The sequence below is a fragment of the Rattus norvegicus genome, chromosome 17, assembly GCF_036323735.1.
Source record: "Rattus norvegicus strain BN/NHsdMcwi chromosome 17, GRCr8, whole genome shotgun sequence".
Taxonomy (NCBI): Eukaryota; Metazoa; Chordata; class Mammalia; order Rodentia; family Muridae; genus Rattus; species Rattus norvegicus.
The window spans coordinates 82,241,921-82,261,068 of record NC_086035.1 but is presented as its reverse complement, the minus strand read 5'-3'; positions in this window follow the sequence as shown (position 1 = coordinate 82,261,068).

The window sequence follows — 19,148 nt, the reverse complement described above, 5'->3', positions numbered from 1 at the left end:
GGAAATATGTGAGATATTTGGCTCACATTTGGAACCCATCTCACCTGATGCAGCCTTTCCTAATTTATAGATGCTCATTTGTACCTTGTCTAATTTATATGTACAAGTTTATTTATGTGATGGCTTGTATATGCTTGGCCCAGGGAGTGGCACAATTAGGAGGTGTAGCTTATTGGAGTAGGTGTGTCACTGTGGGCGTGGGTTTTATTACCTTCGTCCTAGCTGCCTGGAAGCCAGTTTTCTGCTAGCTACCTCAAGAACAAGAGGTGGAACCCGCAGCTCCTCCAGTCCTGTGTCTGCCTAGACGCTGCCATGTTCCTGCCTGGATGTTAATGGACTGAACCTCTGAACCTGTAATCCAGCCCCACTTAGATGTCATCCTTATGAGAGCTGGCTTGGTCATGGTGTGTGTTCACAGAAGCTACTGTGGAAATGGGGGACTGAGTCTGGTTGATTACTTTATCTTGAAGCCTGGTTATTTGCTTTCTCATATGTCTTGAGCTTCCAATGTCTGCCATACAGTATATTTCCATGTGTCTTACAACAAGAAAGAATGTAAAGGAACCTGCTAAAATAGAAGAGACCAGTGATTTAAGATGAGACTCAAACAAGGCTGAGATATCTAGTCCTGGGGTTCCATGTAGGCATCCAAGTGAGCCTCTGTGGGTTCTGAGTCTCACTTCTGTAATAATCTTGGGTTTACATATTTATTATGACGGATTTTAAGGCATAGAGATATATTGAGACTCCAGATAATTCACATATGTGTGCATTTTGATCCAATACCATGGCAGAAGATGCTGTTCTTCCTGGATTCCCAGTTGTCCCTAAGGAGCTATCTCTGGCAATAATCTGTGATCCCACGGCTTCTAGGCCACTTTCCTCATATTTACTCTGTGTTGCCTACTTCTCTCTTTACAAACACTAGCCCTTCTATCTAGATGGCACTTGTGACACTGTCTCTTAAGTTGTTTTAGCCTCTGTTTACTTACTCTGTAAGTAGGATGCCTGCTTTAGCTTCTATCACGGAACACCAGTTACATGTTCAAAACTCCTTACAGTACTATTCAGAAATGCTCAACACCACACAGCCAGTGATCAGCTCCCGAAATCTAAAGCCGTCTGCACCAGAGTTAGAACAGACCCTGCCAAGCAACTGTTCCTTGCCATGAGACCCATGGCTTGTTTGTCTCTTTAAGATTTGTTTATTTTTATTGTGTGTGTGTGTGTGTGTGTGTGTGTGTGTGTGTGTGTGTGTGTGTGTGTGTGTGTGTGTGCGTGCGTGCGTGCGTGCGTGCGTGCGTGCGTGCGCGCGGGTCCCTGAGTCTATGTATGTGAACCACATAATGCAGGTAACCACAGAGGCCAGCAGAGGGCACCATATCGCCCAGACCTGGAGTTGCAGGCTGTTGTGAGCCACCAAGTTTGAGTGCCGGAGCCCAACTCAGGGTCTTTGGAAGAGCAGTAAGCTCTCTTAACTGCTGAGCCGTCTTTCCTGCCTGTCAGCCATATTTTTTAAGTTTCCAAATAGCATCTGGATAATAGGTAAGACGGGACAGATGGTTGCCATGAGAACATACTGCACAGGTGATAATACACCATCTTTTAATCTTTGCCTTCCTGCCCCTTCAGCACCAACATTTTCAGAGAAAGATAATTAGAAGGTAAAAATTTCACACAAATACAAGCTAAAGTGTACTCCGTTTGTAATACTTGCCATTCATACTTCTTAGTGGGTAGTTAAAATATTTTTCTTTTTCTAAATGGTTTTCTCCAAGTACATGCTACCTTTCATCGCTGTAATGAAATATTAAGAGAACAACTTAATAGAGAAATAGTTTTTTTGTTTGTTTGTTTGTTTGTTTTGTTTTGTTTTGTTTTGTTTTTTGCCTCACAGTTTCATGGTTACTTGATTCCATTGTTCTGGGCCTGCAAGTGATGAGTGGGATAAAATATCCCAAAGGGAGCAGGAAACACTAACGTCATGGTATACAAGAAAAAGAGAGGAAGAGAGGGAGGAAAGGGGGAGGAAGAAACAGAGACAGAGACAGACGGAGAGAAAGAAACATTCTTTAAAGATACACCTCTATTAACTTTCTCCATCCAGCTCTGCTTCCTGACAGCCCCATATGAACTATGACCTCAGGAGAGTAAGCAATTCACTGATGAGGTCAGCAGGCTTACCACCCAGTGACATCTCACCAGCATCGTCAACTGTGGACCACACCTCCCTAGGGACCTGTAGTGACATTCCGGGCTATCACAGAGTATGAACCCACTGTACAACCAAACAGGGAGTGCCACAGGCAGCAACTAGTCACATACACCTCTCTGTGACACTGCAAAGTCATAGCATTTCCAATATTTAGAAAACCGTCAAGATAGATGGAATTTAGCCCTATGAGTTGCCTTCCCTTCAAAAGCTGATAGTACATGATAAAAGAAAAAAAAAAGCTAAAAATTTTATGTGAGATTCTACAGCAGTGTTTCTTTCCCATGTAGAAATTAGGCCTGGTTACAAATTAAAATCTGTAAAAGGAAAACAAAAAAAAAAATCCATAAAACTAATGAATAAACCCAAACCAACTGAGTAGGCCAAAAACATCAATTATCCAACAAAGATAAAAACAAAGATAAAAGAGACTATATGAGATAGTTTGTGTCTTCACTCTTTGCTCCTTTAATGCAATTTCAATTATACGTCTGTTTCTGGGGTCGTTGCTTATCTACTGCATTATATCAGTCTTGTTAGATGTTATCTGCCTTATCTTGTATATGTATCTGTCATCTCGAAAGTTCGATTCTCAGAAATTGTAGCATGCTATTCATGTGACTCACTGAGTTACTGGCTGCCATCTTTGGAATTTAGGGGAAGGACCAATAGACTCCCATTTCTGTGAGAGCACTTTCAGGGTTTTCACTGATTTGAGCCAGACATCAACCGAAGAACAGCTTAACGCAACGGTGTCTTGCCATCTTTTTATGACACTGTTTCCTCAGTGACGTTTTCAGGCAAAAGAGAAACTATCAAACCCAGGAAGCTGGTGTTAGGAGAAGTAGTGCTTTCAATTTTGCAGCTACCCTCTGAGTCACTAGGAACGAGCCTCTACATAAACAGGTCTGCTCTGGGATTCTGTATGACAAATTGACATGAAATAAGTCACAGCAAAATGCATGACCTAACTCACAATCTTTGTGGATCAGGAATCCTCTGCTTCATAATGGGAAGGATTTGAGCCAGGGTTGGGGGTTTTTTGAAGGCTAGCCTAAATTGGGGTCCCCCTTTCAAGCACACCTGAGTGTTAGCAAATGGTGAATTTTAATTGGAGTAACATAGACATCATAGTGGTCAAACGTGAATTCCTGGTCCTGCTCACACTTGATGGACTACCACAGGGTTTAGCTCACCATGAACTTATTTAGGGCCATAAGGTGCCACAGACAGATGGGTAAGATGTTACAAGTTGATGCAGCATTCCAAAAGAGCACACTTGTCACTCATGGCCTTTCCTGGGGTAGGGATGGGTGAGGCATTACATAATCTCTTGATCATACTGCAAGTGTGCCCAGTTTTAAATGGATTAGTTACAAATACCACCAAAATATAGCTTCACATTAAGATTTATTCAGAATCCTTAGTAATCAAGTAAAATATTAGGGATATTTTTCTATTTTAATTAAGTCTTATTTGCTTGATTCTAAAAAAAAAAAAACCTATTCCACATTCTACATCCTTCTCTAACTCTCTTGAGTTCCAGAGACAGCTTAGTTGGTAACATGCTTACATGAGCACAAGGATTTGAGTGTGAGCCCCAGAAATCAATGAAAAACTATATATGGCAATGTTCTTGGCAATGGCTATTCCTTGTTGTCAACTTGTCTATGTCTGGAATGAACTACAGTCTAGAATTGGACGTCTCACCTGTGATCCTGATCTTGAGGCTGGGAGATACAAGTTTCTGACCTGGACCTTGGTATGGAGATCTTGATGCATAGTGGCTATGAATCCCAGGAGACTAAGGCAAGGAGATCTCTGAGTTCAAGGTCATCTGGAACAAAGCAAGTCCCAGATCCAGGCGTGGTGGTACACACCTTTAACCTGGGACACAACTTCTGCTAGAGACCTACATAAAGACATTAGAAGAAGGAAGATCCTCTCTCTACCTGCCTGCCTTGTGGGACTGAATCACTACTAGATCCTTGGACTTCCATTCACAGCTGCTGTTGACCATTGTTGGGGAGTTGGACTACAGACTGTAAGTCATCAACAAATTCCCTTACTGTATTGAGACTACCCATAAGTTCTGTGACTGTAGAGAACCCTGACTAATACAATTTGTAATACAGAGCCAGAAAAACAGGCAGGAATGACTATTGAACTTGCTGGCCATCAAGCTAGTAAATTTCAGGTTTAGTAGAAGACACTACTTCTAAAAATAAGGTAGAATGTGATTAACACGTCATCATGTTGCTTCTACATGCATGTGCATACTGTATATTTAGGTACACACAGAAAGACATATATACACACAGACACACACACACACACACACACACACACACACACAATTATTCTGAATGAGCCTCTTTGGTGCTAAGATTATACCCTGGCTAAAAATGAATACTTTATGATTTGAAAATTTAGCATCATAAACATTGATATGGTTTGGATGTAGTACTTCCCCCATGGGCTTACTAGTGACAGCTTGGTCATGATACAAGTATTAGTAAATGAAGTGAAACCTTTACTCTCTAGTGGGAGAGTCTTAGACCGTAGGTGTCCTTGGCAGAGTGAATAGCTATCATGGGACTTGCTTTAGTTACTTTTTCATTTGTTAGGATAAAAATAACCTGACAAAAGTAACTTAGGGAATTACCACTTTGTTTGGGCTCACAGTGTGAAGGTACAGTCCATCATGGTGGACAAGGCAGCCTTAAATCAGGCACACTGCATCCACAGTCAAGAAGCTAAGCATGATGAATGCTTTTACTCAACTAACAATCTCCCTTTTGTACAGTTCAAGTCTTCAGTCCAGGGAATGGTACCCACAGTGGGCAGGCCTTCTAACCCGAAGAATTATAGCCAATATAACCACACATAGGGATGCATAGGGACTCACTCATCTCTCAGACGACTTCCGATCTTATCAAATTCATGTTTGAGGTTAATCATCGAAAGATGGCTCAGAGAGTTTTAACAAACGAGCTTTGCTCCTGACTCACTCTCTGCCTCCTTGCCCTGAAGTGGTTTCCTCTCTACAAAGCCATCTACTGCCAGGTCCTCACTGAAGGTTCAACCAACCAGGGGGGTCCACTCTGTCTCCAGAATTGTGAGCTAAATAAACACTTTATACATAAACTTAGCCTGCCTCAGGCACATTCTAGTAGTTAAAAAGGACATGATTTTATTTCTCAGGCCAAAAATATTGCCATCCTCATGATGTTCTTAGAAAAATAGAATTCTTTATTCTTTTAAGATTTTTAAATTGATGAATGGGTATATTATATCACATAACTTATGTTAAAAATTTTACCACTTAGCATTCAAAATAAGGACGCTTTTTAAAAGTTCGTGCTTAAATGTTGCTTCAAAAGAATGATTCAAGACTCTGTTAAATGAGTTAAAGGTATTGATGAGTATTCTAGAGAGAAGCCCCGAGGGCCAGCAGAATGAATGGTAGCAGGCAACTGGAGAGGTGGGATGTGGAGGCACCCTCTAGAATGTACCAGAGACCTGGGAGGTGAGAGACTCAAAGGGAGAGACCTTAGATGAAAGGCCCTACAGTGGGGAGAAGGAATTGTAGAGTGCTCCTCTAGTAGAAAGTCAGAGCATCAAGTGGAGGGATGGGGTCGCCATCCCACAGTCAAAAACTATGACCCAGAATTGTTCCTGTCTAAAAGAACTGCAGGGACAAAAATGGAGAAGAGACTGAGGGAAAGGAGGTTCAGCAACTGGCCCCAATTGCCATCCATCTCAAGGGGAGGCTCCAAGGCCTGACACTATTACTGATGCTATGGTGTGCTCACAGACAGGAGCCTAGCATGGCAGCACTCCAAGAGGCCCAACAAGTAGCTGACAGAGAAGCAGATACTTACACCCAACCAATGGAAAGAAGTCAGGGATTCCTGTGGTTGAGTTAGGGAAAGACTAGGAGAAGCTGAGGAAGAGGGTGAGGAGGGTCGACCAGCAGTCTCGACTAACCCGGACCCCCAAGATCTCTCAGACACTGAGCCACCAACCAGGCAGCATACACTACTGGTACAAGGCCCCTGACACATATACAGCAGAGGACTGCCTGGTCTGGCCTCAGTGAGAGAAGATGCTCCTAACCTTCGAGGGGCTTGAGGCCCCAGGGAGTGGGGAAGCCTGTTAGGGTGGGGGCATGAGGGTGGGGACATCCTCTTGGAGATGGGGGAGAGGAGGAATGGGATGAGCAACTGTTGGAGGGTGGACTGGGAGGAGGATAAAGACTTGACTTTTAAAAAATGATTAAAAAGAATTTAAAAAAAACTTGGTGGATAGTATAATTTATAATGAAATTATTATTTGTATTATAACTTATAATAATAATTGCATTTTTGGAATAATATCTCTTATTCTTTGTTCATCTTTACTAGAGTAAAACGTTCTTGGAGTAGAATTTTAAGGCTTTCTGACCTTAAATCATACCACAACGATAGAAAATGCTGTGATATTTGAGCTGTGTCTTAGAGGAAATAAAAGTCTGTGTATTACTGACTCCAGGTAGGATCCAAATAGACGTTTGTACCTTCTGGCCGCAGTATACTCTGTATCAAGAACATTTATGTTTCGGAAAAATGTGTTTTCCACATGCCAATGCTATCCAAGCACTACGGTCTCATTCAAGAAAACACAGCCCCTCATCCCTGTGCTCATTCACATCAATTGTCAACTGGTCAAGATTGAGATACGCTTGGTAGACAAGCCTTTGCACATGTCCGTGATGGATTATCTATATTGGGTTCATTGAGGTGGGAAGACTTGCTTTAACTGTAGGCGGCAACATTCCATGGGTTGGGGTCTTAGAGGGGACAGAAATGACCAAGCAAGCTGAGCAGAACTCATAACTCTGCTTCCTGACTGTGAAAACTGGGTGGCCGGGTGCCTCCAGCTCCTACCGATGTGCCTTGCCATGCACCCAAACATGACCGACTGCACCCTCAAACCAGCTCAGACCAGGCCTTTCCTCCTTAAGTTGCGATTCACAGGTATCTGCCAACCCATTGAGAGTAGTAACTGGTGCAGCCACTACGTCTTTGGTTCCTTCTCTAAGCTATCATCCCTTGCTTCTTTAGATAAATTTTCCTGCTATTATACCAGACTAAAATGGCCATTCCCTTCCCTTCTCCTAAACCTCTTCTCCTAAAATCAAGTTCTTATTGCTTTAAGACCAGTCCAGATATCACTTCAAATCAGAGCATTTTACTGAAGGAGCTCTCTCCCTAGCCCTGTTTCCTTTGACCAAGAAAACAGACACCTGTAAATAATGATCACAGTAGCATTGTTATCATGGAGGTCCAGGGTCTCTCAACTGCCTAACAACAGGGGAACTAGTCCATTTGTAGAATACTGTTTCAGTTTACCACCACTACGGAGCCAGTAAACTAAGTCATTTTATATGTACTATGAAAGGTAGTTTTTCAAAGTTACCTTAAGGGAGAAGTAAGGCATATGATTTTGCATTTGTATAAAATAACAACGGGAGAAAGTATATACTGCATTTTTCTTTTGCCACATATAGGGGTCTATATGTGTGTAAATGCTACTATTTCAACCTTTGTATTTCCAGAGACATGCTGTGTGTACGTAACTATATATAAGAATATGTGTGTGTGTGTGTGTGTGTGTGTGTGTGGAGAGAGAGAGAGAGAGAGAGAGAGAGAGAGAGAGAGAGAGAGAGAATTGACCACACTAGGACAAAATAGATGAGATTGGTATATTGATTTTATTTCCAAGTATAACTACTTCAGGCAAGATTATTTGGTCTGACTTCCTCTTTTGAAGGAACCATAAAGATTCTTTTGCAAGAAATGTTCTTCTCAAAACAAGGGTGAACGATGATAGCTGTTAAAACCAGAGACTAGGGTCTGCAACAGATATAAACAAACTCTGAAGTGGCCCTTATCTCCCACTAGCCTCTGACCCCCCGGCTTTTAGTAGTATCCGGAGAACTGGCTGTTTTTAGTAATATCCCCTAGTCTCAATTGTTTATTTGGACTGCTCTTCCTTCAAATGCCAATATTTTTTTTGCCTGGTTTTGTCATCTCTTTGGACTTTACTCTGTGTAGGGATCCCCATGCTATGAGGAAAAACTTTTCTCTTGCAAATCAGCTCCTGACTTAAGTAGGTTTCCAGATGTAGCCAGGGAGCCTACACAGAATAAAAAAGGGGGAAAGGGGGACAGTGCAGAGATGTCTTTCTACCCTGCAATGCAAAGAGCACCCTTTGAGTCATTAAATCTGCGTGCTGTACATAGGTGTTATCCATTTGTTTTAAATCTTCGTGCCGTACATAGGTGTTATCCATTTGTTCCTGATGAGGATGCTGGTATAAATGACTATGGTGCATGGAGAAACCCCAGCAGGATTCTGACTTTGTGGTTTCAGGAACGACGGTTTCAGGAAAATAGCAGAAAGCCGTATCACTCTGTCCACCTACAGCTAAGTACTCCAGGCCATTCACATCCTGGGAAGGGAGACACGGGGGGGGGGGGGGGGGGTGGCTGGAGGGAAGCCCACTGGACCTTGCTCTCCCTACTTCAAGATCCTCTGACTCTCGGTGCCTTCTCTGGTGAACACTGACTCTCTTGCCTTTGGCATGTTCTGGCCTTCGGTTTAGCTCCACCTCATGGTCGCTGTCACTCCATCCTGACCCATTCTTTCTCCCTCTTGTCCAGGAAAGAAACGCACAGAGGTAAAAGTCTTCATTCTCCTGTTGTTTTATTTTTATTTTTCATTTCTTTCTCTTTCAGAGTTATCTTGATTACTCGACATCCCTGGCTTGATTACTCAAGAGCCAGCCTATCAAGACTCAAATTCTGCCTCTGCTACTTGGGCTGCAAGGAAAGCTACGTGGGTGATGATCCTAAATTTTTCTGAGTAACTCTCCAAGCTACTGCTCTCTGTTGCTGTGCAGAAACACCAAGACGACCAAGACGAAAGCAGTTAACCGAGGGCATGCATCTGTGACCATCATGGCATCGGGCAGGCATGTACATGTACGGCTCCAGAATGGTAGCTGAGAGCTTATATCTTAGCCCCAAATCAGAGGCAAACAGAGGAACACTGGGCCTAGCACGGGCTTTTGAAATATCAAAGCCATCCCTACTGAACCCCCTCCACACAAATCCACGCTACCCAAGCCTTCCTAAACGGTCCGCCAACTGGGAACAGGCCAGCCAAACGTGTATGAGTCTGTGGGAGGCCATTTTCATTTAACGTACCGCAGTGAAAATAGAAATGTAACATCCGAATCCGAACACAATTGATGGCAGGTGTGACTACAGGTGTAGCTCAAATTCCAGGACCGATGAGGAGAAGCCGGAGGATTCTCACCGACTAGCAAGGTGTTGTATAGATAGCTGATGAAGATAGGGTGGGAGGTCGAGTAGGGTTTTAGTTTCTACTACCCTGCTGTAAACTCCAGATAGACCGTGCAAACCAGACACTGTCCTGTTTCCCTTGGATCCACAGATGAAATTCACACATACCGTATCTTATTGTTAATATGATTTTTAGCTCAGTGGCCGGGCATTTCTAAGCCTCCCTTGGCTAATGTGCCCTTACGTCACTCCCAGCTTAACACTCTAAATCTGCCCTTAGTTTAGTCGCCCAGTTACCTTCTCCTTGCTGAACATCCTACATTTGCCCTCAGCTTAGGTGCATTTCTAATCTCTGCCTAGGGAAGTAGCCAGTGGCCAGTAAACCCGAGATCTCCAAAGTGTGGTGAAATCCCTTTCCTCCTCCTGAGCCTCCTTGACTGCCTGGGAGAACCTGGAAGTCCCGCCTCTTCTGTCGAGCCATTGGCCACTGGCATCTTTATTGATCAGTCAAGAACCAATGAAAAGCTGACCATGCTGCACTAGCTGGTCTCACATTCATAAAACAGCCCTAAGTAGACATTGTCAGGTTTTTTTTTTTTTTTTTTAAGAAAAAAAAACAAAAACAAAAACAAAAAACTGAAGTCGAAGTTGGAAAAGAAGAATGGTAGGGGAAATAGGAAAAAACCGAAAAAGGATGGAATGTAGATTTTATTAAAACACATTATATAAATATATGAAATTCTCAAACAAAAATAAATTAAGGAAGGGATATTCACTGGTCTGTGACAATCCTTAACTTATTATTGAGGACAGAAAATTTGGGGCGATAAAAGTTACATTGGCTTTGAACTTTATAATAATATGGAGATTTCTACAAGAAATCAAGTGGACCACACAGCTTAGGAATGTCCTTGAATAAATGGCAATTGCTAGGCACCAACTGGCATGGAGCCATAGCTGTCAAGGATTCCTGGGGAGTTGTATTGGACCCTCAAAGTAGGTCACAGTGTATTCTGTGTAGACAGTGATCTCCAAGCATAAATGTATCTCCTTGTTTGGACTCCACAGGCTTACCTCAGAAGAAAGTGGGAACAATGAAAAGGCAAAAGCCACCATGTCTCCTGGCACAGAAGGTCAAATGCTCAACTCATGACTCTCGGATTGTTGTGAGCACTGTCATACAAGATTTTCCTACCATGAACTTTCAGGATCATACTCCCTTCTTTTATTTAATTTCCTCAGTTCTACCCTGTTTTCTGTTTGCTGCCCCTATTTAAATTAAATCTCTCTCTCTCTCTCTCTCTCTCTCTCTCTCTCTCTCTCTCTCTCTCTCTCTCTCTGTCTCTCTGTCTCTCTCTGTCTCTCTCTCTCACACACACACATATATAGATATATACAACGTATATTAGATATATTTCCTAGTAAGATTATGAAAAAGTAGTTCACAAATTGTGAAGGCTGTTAATTCCAAGACCTCCTTGTGAGTTGGAGACCAGAGGAGCAGGTGGTAGAATTCAAGCTAAGCTCTAAGACACACAAAGCAGGGAAGCCAGCCAGTGGTGTGAATCCTAGTCCAAGGACAGTGAGGTGGGACTCGCCCAACTTAAAGAGGAAGACTGGAAGCAAAAGTATAGACTCATCTTCCTCCTGCCTTTGTTCCTCCCAGACCCTCGCTGGACAGGGAGATGCCCACCCACACAGAAAGGTGAACTACATTGTTGAGATATCCAGATCTTAGCTTAGTACAGTGGCGCATGCCAGTAATCTTGGCATCTGGATGCGGAGAAAGACGTACTGTGCTTTTTTTTTTTTTTTTTCTACCAAGAACTCACTCTCAAGGACTGGAGCTTTCAGTTTTTATCTTACCCTATGTGAGATTTCTTGGCAGGGATGTTATCTTGGCTAAAGCGTTCTGCTTCTTGTGAAGGAGCGAGTGTTTTGTAAGCAGTTCTTTGGTATCCTGAGGCTTGGCACCACACAACGTGCTCGGTTGAAGACGGGCCAAAAGAACACAGTGGCTCGGATGTCCAGGGATCAACTTCAGGAAAGGTGGCCTGACACAGCCTCAACTTCCTCAGCTAATTTTTCCTCACTCCTGCGCATGTGCAGAGCTCACATGTTTACTGCCCTTCAAGGAAGGAATCTGACTTTTAAATAAAACAAGAAAGGAACAACAAAAACAAAAATAAGAAAACTGTCCGTACTGGGTGGGTGGTGGGGGGCGGTACAGAGGCGAGCTTGAGCTTTAGCCTCGCAGGCTGGCCAAGGCGCTCAGAAGGTGCACCAGATTCCTCCCTACTTGGCAGTAGATTCAAGTCAGCTGCTTAGGCTAAGGTCCTAACTGAATCTGTTTTCTTCATGCCCTGCAGGTTTTGCCTGGAGGAGGTATAGCCCTACAAACATCAAAACAGGAGTCCTACCTGTGATAACATGTGTCACAGGTGCCTGAGACTCATCGCTGACACATTCGGCCTGGTTGTCGCACGTACTCGGGGAGATGGCTGTCAGCAGAGGTTGCAGAGCACATTCGACGTGAATAAACCATTCTGACAGAACATTTATTTCATGACCCATTCCTGGTACCAGTGAGGCTGGCAATAAGGCTCAGTTGGCAAAACTCTTGTCATGCAAGTACCAGGACATAAGTTTCATCCCCAGACTCTACATGTTAAAAAGGTGGCACACGTTTGTAATTGTAGCTCTGGGAGGCAGAGACAGATAATGTGTTGATCAATCTCCCCAGCCACCCTACTAGGGGAGTTTCACTGGGACAAGGAAGGAAGGGAGGGAGGGAGGGAGGGAGGGAGGGAGGAAGGAAGGAAGGAAGGAAGGAAGGAAGGAAGGAAGGAAGGAAGGAAGGAAAGACAGGCAGACAACATCACAGGAATAATGCCTATGATAAATCTTTGGCCTCAACATGTGCATGTGCATGTGCATGCGCACGCGCGCGGACACACACACACACACACACACACAACCAGATATACAGAAATAATAAGAAGGAAATCAGAACTTGTTCTAAGACTCAAACTCAGTAACACAAAAATTACAGAGCGATAGCTCCATCCCTCTGTTCAGAATATTTCCAAGAGAGTTAAACCTTACTAGACAAATAAATGCTTACATTCAAAGAAACAGATTCCTAAAAACCAGTAACCCTTTCTACTGGACACTTTAAATCCTCCTTTGACCCATCTATGTAAGAGCCAGTGCCTCAGAGTTTGGTATATGGCAGAAAAGGACTGTATGGAATCCCATTAGTTTACATGCTACTGCCCCAAGCCCAGGATGGGCACCAAATCAATTATAGTATGACAAATGGTACCTTTACCTTCATACACTTAGGGGAAAGAGACAGGATTTCCTTCAAAATACGTATTGCTGTTCTCTTAAGAAACCATTGTGGTTTCTACTTCTGCCTTTAAAAAAGAGAGAGAGAGAGAGAGAGAGAATAAAGCTGTGTTAACAAGTTCTGCTCATTCTGCACTCTCAGCCCAGAAGCTCATGCTTCCTTCCTTTTAGGAGAGGAACAAACACTGACCCAAGGACTCTGAAATTTTCATGAAGTCAGCCTCTCTAGGGGGACACTCTTCACTGTTATCATCAATAAGGTAGAGATGTGGTTTTCTTTTACAAAGATGTAAGTTCCTCCTCCCCAGAATTACAGAATATCTGGCCATTCTTCTCTTGGGAGTTCACACTCCAGAATTTGACAAATGAGAAGTATTTGCTAGTTCATACTCATTTAATGGTGCTTATGAAAGGGACCTGGGAACCATAAAGCTCAGGAAAGTGAAGAAGATTGTGTATCATGCTACCAGTTTTCTGTTACTGTAGCACAACACCCAAGACTATTAATTTATAAAGAGGAAAAGGTACATGTAGGGTGCCTCCTGTTTTTAGACTTGGGTACTGAAACATAAGGACCATGAAATTTCAAGGACAGAATAAGCTACATAGAAGTTCTGGGATAGCGTGAATGATACAGTAAGACCTTGTCTCAAAAAGAGAGAGAGGAGAGGAGACAGTCACAGGAAAATGGAGTGAGCTTAAAGGAGGGAGAGGAGACATTTGTTTTTGATCATAGTGTTAGAGATTCCAGCCTATGACTACGTGGATCCATTGTTTAGGGGCACTGTTCTATTGCTATGAAGAGACACCACGATCAAGTTAACTCTCAGAAAAGAAAGCATTTAATTAGGATCTGGGTTACAGTTTTAGGGGATAGTCCATTACCACCATGAGAGAAGCATGGTGGTGCAGAAGTGAACGTGGTGCTGGAGAAGTGGCTAAGAGTTCTATATCCTGATCCATGCACAGAGAGAGAAAGACAGACAGAGAGACAGAGAGTCTGGGCCCAAGCATGGGCTTTTGAAAATGCAAAGCCCTCCCCCCATGACACCCTTCCTCCTACAAGGCCACACCTACTCCAACAAAGCCACACCCCCTATTCCTTGTAATCCTTTCAAACAAGACCACCAGAGTGGTCTCTGGTGACTAAGCACTCAAATAGATGAGCCTATGGGGGCCATTCTTATTCAAACCACAGGAGCCTATCTTAAGGCAACAGTTGTGGAAGGGGTGAATGGTACAGTAAAGATTACCACAGAAAAAGCCAGAGAAAAACAATGAGAACTGAGGACTGGAGGTCCCACAATTGCCTTCAAGTACACAAGGAGTTTTCACAAGGTATTATCTCCCAAAAGATCCTTCGCTCCCTAATACTGCTACAGTAGGAGCAGGCCTGGGGACCATTTATGACCCGATCTACATCAAACACAGGAGCTGAATTTAGAACCTATGGTTACTGACAGGAAAAAAAAAAAAGGAGATACTATACCTTTAGTTGACTTATTTGTTCTTGGGCTGTGACCTCAGATTATGTGAGATTCCTAAAAGCTTAGGGAAATAGTATGTTAATACAATATAACTCCAAATGTAAATGCCCTATAGGTATACATTTTTTGCAACCTACTTTTAATAAGGGTTTAACCTCCCCTCTAGCACATCAACCAGCAAAGGTAGTGGAAGAGGAAAGTAATTAGGACATGGGGGAAGTGGACCTGTTCAGTAATAGTTCTTTGGGGCGAGCTCAATCTTCTTTGTCAGCAGTTCAGTTCCGTAGCAAACACCAAATATGACTCAGCAGCTGCAGACCGTCCTCTTGGCAGGGAGGTACCACACATGAACCAGAATCCATAGTTCAAGCCTGAAGAAACCTCAAGGCTCACCAACCAAATGGAGGCAAGGCTGTGGAAGCAGCGAGCTGCTTCAGGAACCTCATGAGCAGTTTTGGGTGAGTTTCTCTCAATGGAAATGTTACCACAAGTGGAGCTCAACGACGCTATGTAAGGTGAGCCTCTACATGCCTGTCTTTAGTAAAGAATAGCAAGGCAGAGCAAACCAAACCAATGCTCAGTGCTCATCTCCCACTGTCTCCGGGGCCAGGTTTATACTCCTTTATCAAGGGTCCTTTCGCTTGTTTGCTTTAGCCAAACATCCTTTCACCTGTGTGTGCCAGCAAAACATCATTTGACATGATTAACTTTCCAAAGAAACTAGATGTTTCCCCTTCAGTGTCCATCAAATTCATTCCTCGGGCTCTCTAGAGAAGCTGACTGAAATACAGATTCCAGGACTCTGGCCAAGGAACTTCATTAAAATTCCAAGCATGGACCTACAGAAACGGGAACGGTGAACAGGATCCTAGGACTCTAGCACACAGCAAGGTTGGAGATTCCTCCACGAAAGCCATGTACCAAAGAAACACAAAGGAAGTTTGGACTTTCTTGTCCTTTTACAGAAAGTAGATAGATGCCTATTGTTTTAAATAAATAAAGTCTGAAACCCAGCAAGAAAAAGAAAAATTATGCAGAATTCTTTAACATCCCCTGGGATCTAATCAGACCCTGAAGGAGAAAGTTATACAAGGAAGGGTTTCCACTTTTCATTCAGGGCTAGTTCAAAATTAATAATTATTGCCAAACAAAATTAGCAGCTTGCAGTGTCCCCGACCAACAAAGGGAGCCCTCTAATGTCCTTGTCACATTCTTTTAAAGGAGCTGTCTGTCAGGGACCCTTCTAAATGAAAAAACGCTATTTACAGCAGGCAGAAGAACTGCTAATACCAAAACAGGCATTCCTGGTACTTGGCGGTGTGGTTTGGGTAAAATTTTTCACTAAAACCATCTCCTCCTGAAACATTTTTTAATGATAACATTTCTTGAGACTTAACCAACGGCAATATTTTACGGCCATTTTTATGTGATCTTTGGACATAATATGTATTCCCTATGGAAAGAAATAGCAACATGAAATAGGCAGTAATTAGATCACTTTTGGTTAAAGCCCATCTTAAAGGGAAATTGGGCATTTTAGGAGCAGTCTCACTTCACTAGGAAGGTTTCTTCTCATAACTGTGAAAGAGCTTGCCACCTTCGCTTTGCAGGAGTTCAGACTGATCAGGAATGGTAAGGAATGATTCACACTGCTAGTTACAGACTGATTTGTATCATTTCTTCCTCTCTGAGGCCCCGTTGTGCTGTTGTGATAGAAGTGGGTAACTTAAGAGAGCAGAACTACTTTCTCTCAGTCTCGAGGAGAACACATGAAAGGTTCTAATTTGCAAGAACCTCCAACATTGTGCTTCAGAGGAGAAGAAGGCGTGGTCCTCATGTGGCAGAAGACACAAAGACAAAAAAAAAAAAATCTTAATGTGTGTGGTGACTCTTTCCTAAGGAAGGCAATCACATCTCCAAGGGAAGAATTCCTGACCTAACACCACGAAACAGTCATCTGGCATTCCCATCCCACTGACTTGGAAGTTTGGATATTACTTTAGGAAAGTGTCAATCAAGCCTCAGAAACTCATTACCCAGTAGAAGTGTCTGGAATTTTTCTTCTGTTTGTGTTGCTCCAGTGCATACACACAGAGGCCATCGGTCAATCTCAGATGTCATTGTAGGGATGTCATTCATGCCCTTGGAAACATCGTCTCTCACTGCTCTGGCAATAACTGACTAGGCAGAATTGATGGCCACTGGGCTCTAGGAACCTTCCTGCCTCCTCCTTCCTCGGGTTTGGACTATATGTGTATACTGCCATGCTGGTTCTTCACATGTATTCCGGGGACTAGAGAATCAAGGATGGGTCTTCATACTTTCCAAGCAAGCGCTTCATCAGCTGAGGTACACACATGTATGCATGAGGGCGGCCATGGGTGTGGACGAGGGCGGGCATGGGCGCAGGCATAGGTGTGCCTGTGTGTGTCCGTCCATATGCCCCTTACATAAAGGTTCCATTAATGGTATTGATTCCCTCTCCCAGATTCTGATCTAGGATGTCTGGAGGAGGGCCAGGTGATTACAGTCAAGTCACAACAGAACACTCTTGCTTAATGAAATTCTCTCTCCCTAAGATCTCAGCTGAGAAGTTCTTACTAGCATTGGGCATTCTATTCTCTTAATAATTCAAAGGTTTGCAAAGAGAGGACATGCTGACTCTGGTCTGCTATTGAGAAGGCAGTGATGTGGTGATTTGGAGTTATTATGTGTTTATGCACATAACGGTTCAGTGACCAGAACTGAGGAGACCTCTGACCCTAATTTCCTGTGGCTATTCCAGATTATGGCCTAGGAATTTAAATGTGTATAAAGCCAAAATACTTCTGGCTTTTAAATTAAACCGGGTCAGGGAGGCAATTTTAATTATGCACTATCAGTCCCTTTGGTAGGTCACTTCGGCAGAGCCTGACACCAAACACACCAGGGTACTTTAAATGCAGGTGGAGGACAGGGTCCTACCATGTCTAAAGCCCAGTCCCAGCCCAGCATTCCTCTTCATTTTTTCTGCTCAAAGCCCTCTTATCCCAGCAGCTCTCAAGCTCCACGTCTGCTGTCCTTTCCTCTTAGATACTTTCCACTCCTTTCTAGGCCCCTCTTCATGTGTCCAGTCACTTTTTTCTGACCTTCAGAGCAATGCCGCTGACTCTTACATTTCAGACTCACTGGCTTGCATGGGTTCCTTCCAAGGCCCTATCGGGGCTCTCACATACTTGTGGAATTTTGTTGTTGTTTGTTCTGGTTTGGGGGGTGGGGTCTTGGTTCCTGAGGAAGGGGTCTTGTTCTGCAGCCAAGATAGTCTCATTCTCACAATCTTCTGCCTCAGCCTGGACTTCATGCATTGCTATGCCTGGTTATCATGATTGTGTTTTTTAAAATAAACATCACGTAAGATATTTTAACTACAACAGTTTCAATTGTTTATCAAAAATGTTTTGCTTGCTTCCCCATCCCCCACCCCCGATAGCATGTATCTATGTAGGCAGAATGTCCCGATTCTCACTGTGTACCCAGCTACATTTCAGCTCACAAGACATGAGCCTGCCTTAACCTCTCAAGTTCTGGGATAGCAAGAGTGCACCGCCACACCTAGCATGATAATTGCTTTCCACTCTTCATTTCAACTCTTCCCCTATCATCTTCCTCTTGTACCGAATACTGATGAGCTTTTGGGGGACTCAAGGTAAACAGACATTGAGATTGGAATAAATCATGTGGCTGTGAATATGGAAGAGATATGTAAGTCAAGATCCTACTATGGGTTCAAAATTTAGAGGGAGCTGGCAGTGGTGCCCAACTTACACCATCCAGCACTTGTGAGTCTGAGACAAGAAGATTAAGAATTCATGAATAGCCTAGTAAAATTATATCTCAAAAAAGGAGAGAGAGAGAGAGAGAGAGAGAGAGAGAGAGACAGAGACAGAGACAGAGACAGAGGAAGAGAAGAGAAGAGAAGAGAAGAGAAGAGAAGAGAAGAGAAGAGAAGAGAAGAGAAGACAGGGTAACAAAAACAGGAAATATTAGAAATGAGCATAAGACAGAGGCTGTCTTATTGTGCTGGTGTGAGGTACATGTGACAGCCACCAGGAAAGGGGAACCAGGGGACAACTGGAACTTGCCTGGTCAGAGTGGTGCTCCATTCAGGACTCTCCTCTTTCCAGCCTTCAGAACTAAGAGAGACTTCATATCTGCTGATAGAGAGACTGCAGATGCTTTCTTACATTAAACCAGGAAACAGGAAATTTATCAGATTAACTTCTAACAGTAACATGCAGCAATTTGTGATGTCATGCCTGGTAATTTCTCATGATCGCTTTATAGTTCATGGTTTTTACTTGCATATCTATTTTTGTGTTTCTTTGAGACTTGTTAGACCCTGCTGGGTCCCCTGAATTGATTTGACCCCAGCTGAAGCTCTGCTGATGCATGTAGAAACCTTTTGTTCTTAACAAAGGAATGCCCTGGTCCCATAGCAACACACCCTGGCATACACCTGGGCGATGGTCCATTAGTTCCTGTCTTTTGTTCTCAGTTTTTGTTCCTGGGACTTAGGCTGGTCTTCCTGGATTTCTCCCCAGTAAATTTGGGGCAGTATTTGGTCTTTTGTTTCTGAGGCCCTAAGCCAGTTTTTCCCACTGTGCTTCCTGGAATTTTCCACCCAGTGAACTTGAGGTATATATTGGGTGAATAAAGCTACAGATTTGGCATTCTCTTAACAGGAATGACCCGAATATGTGTGTTTTTT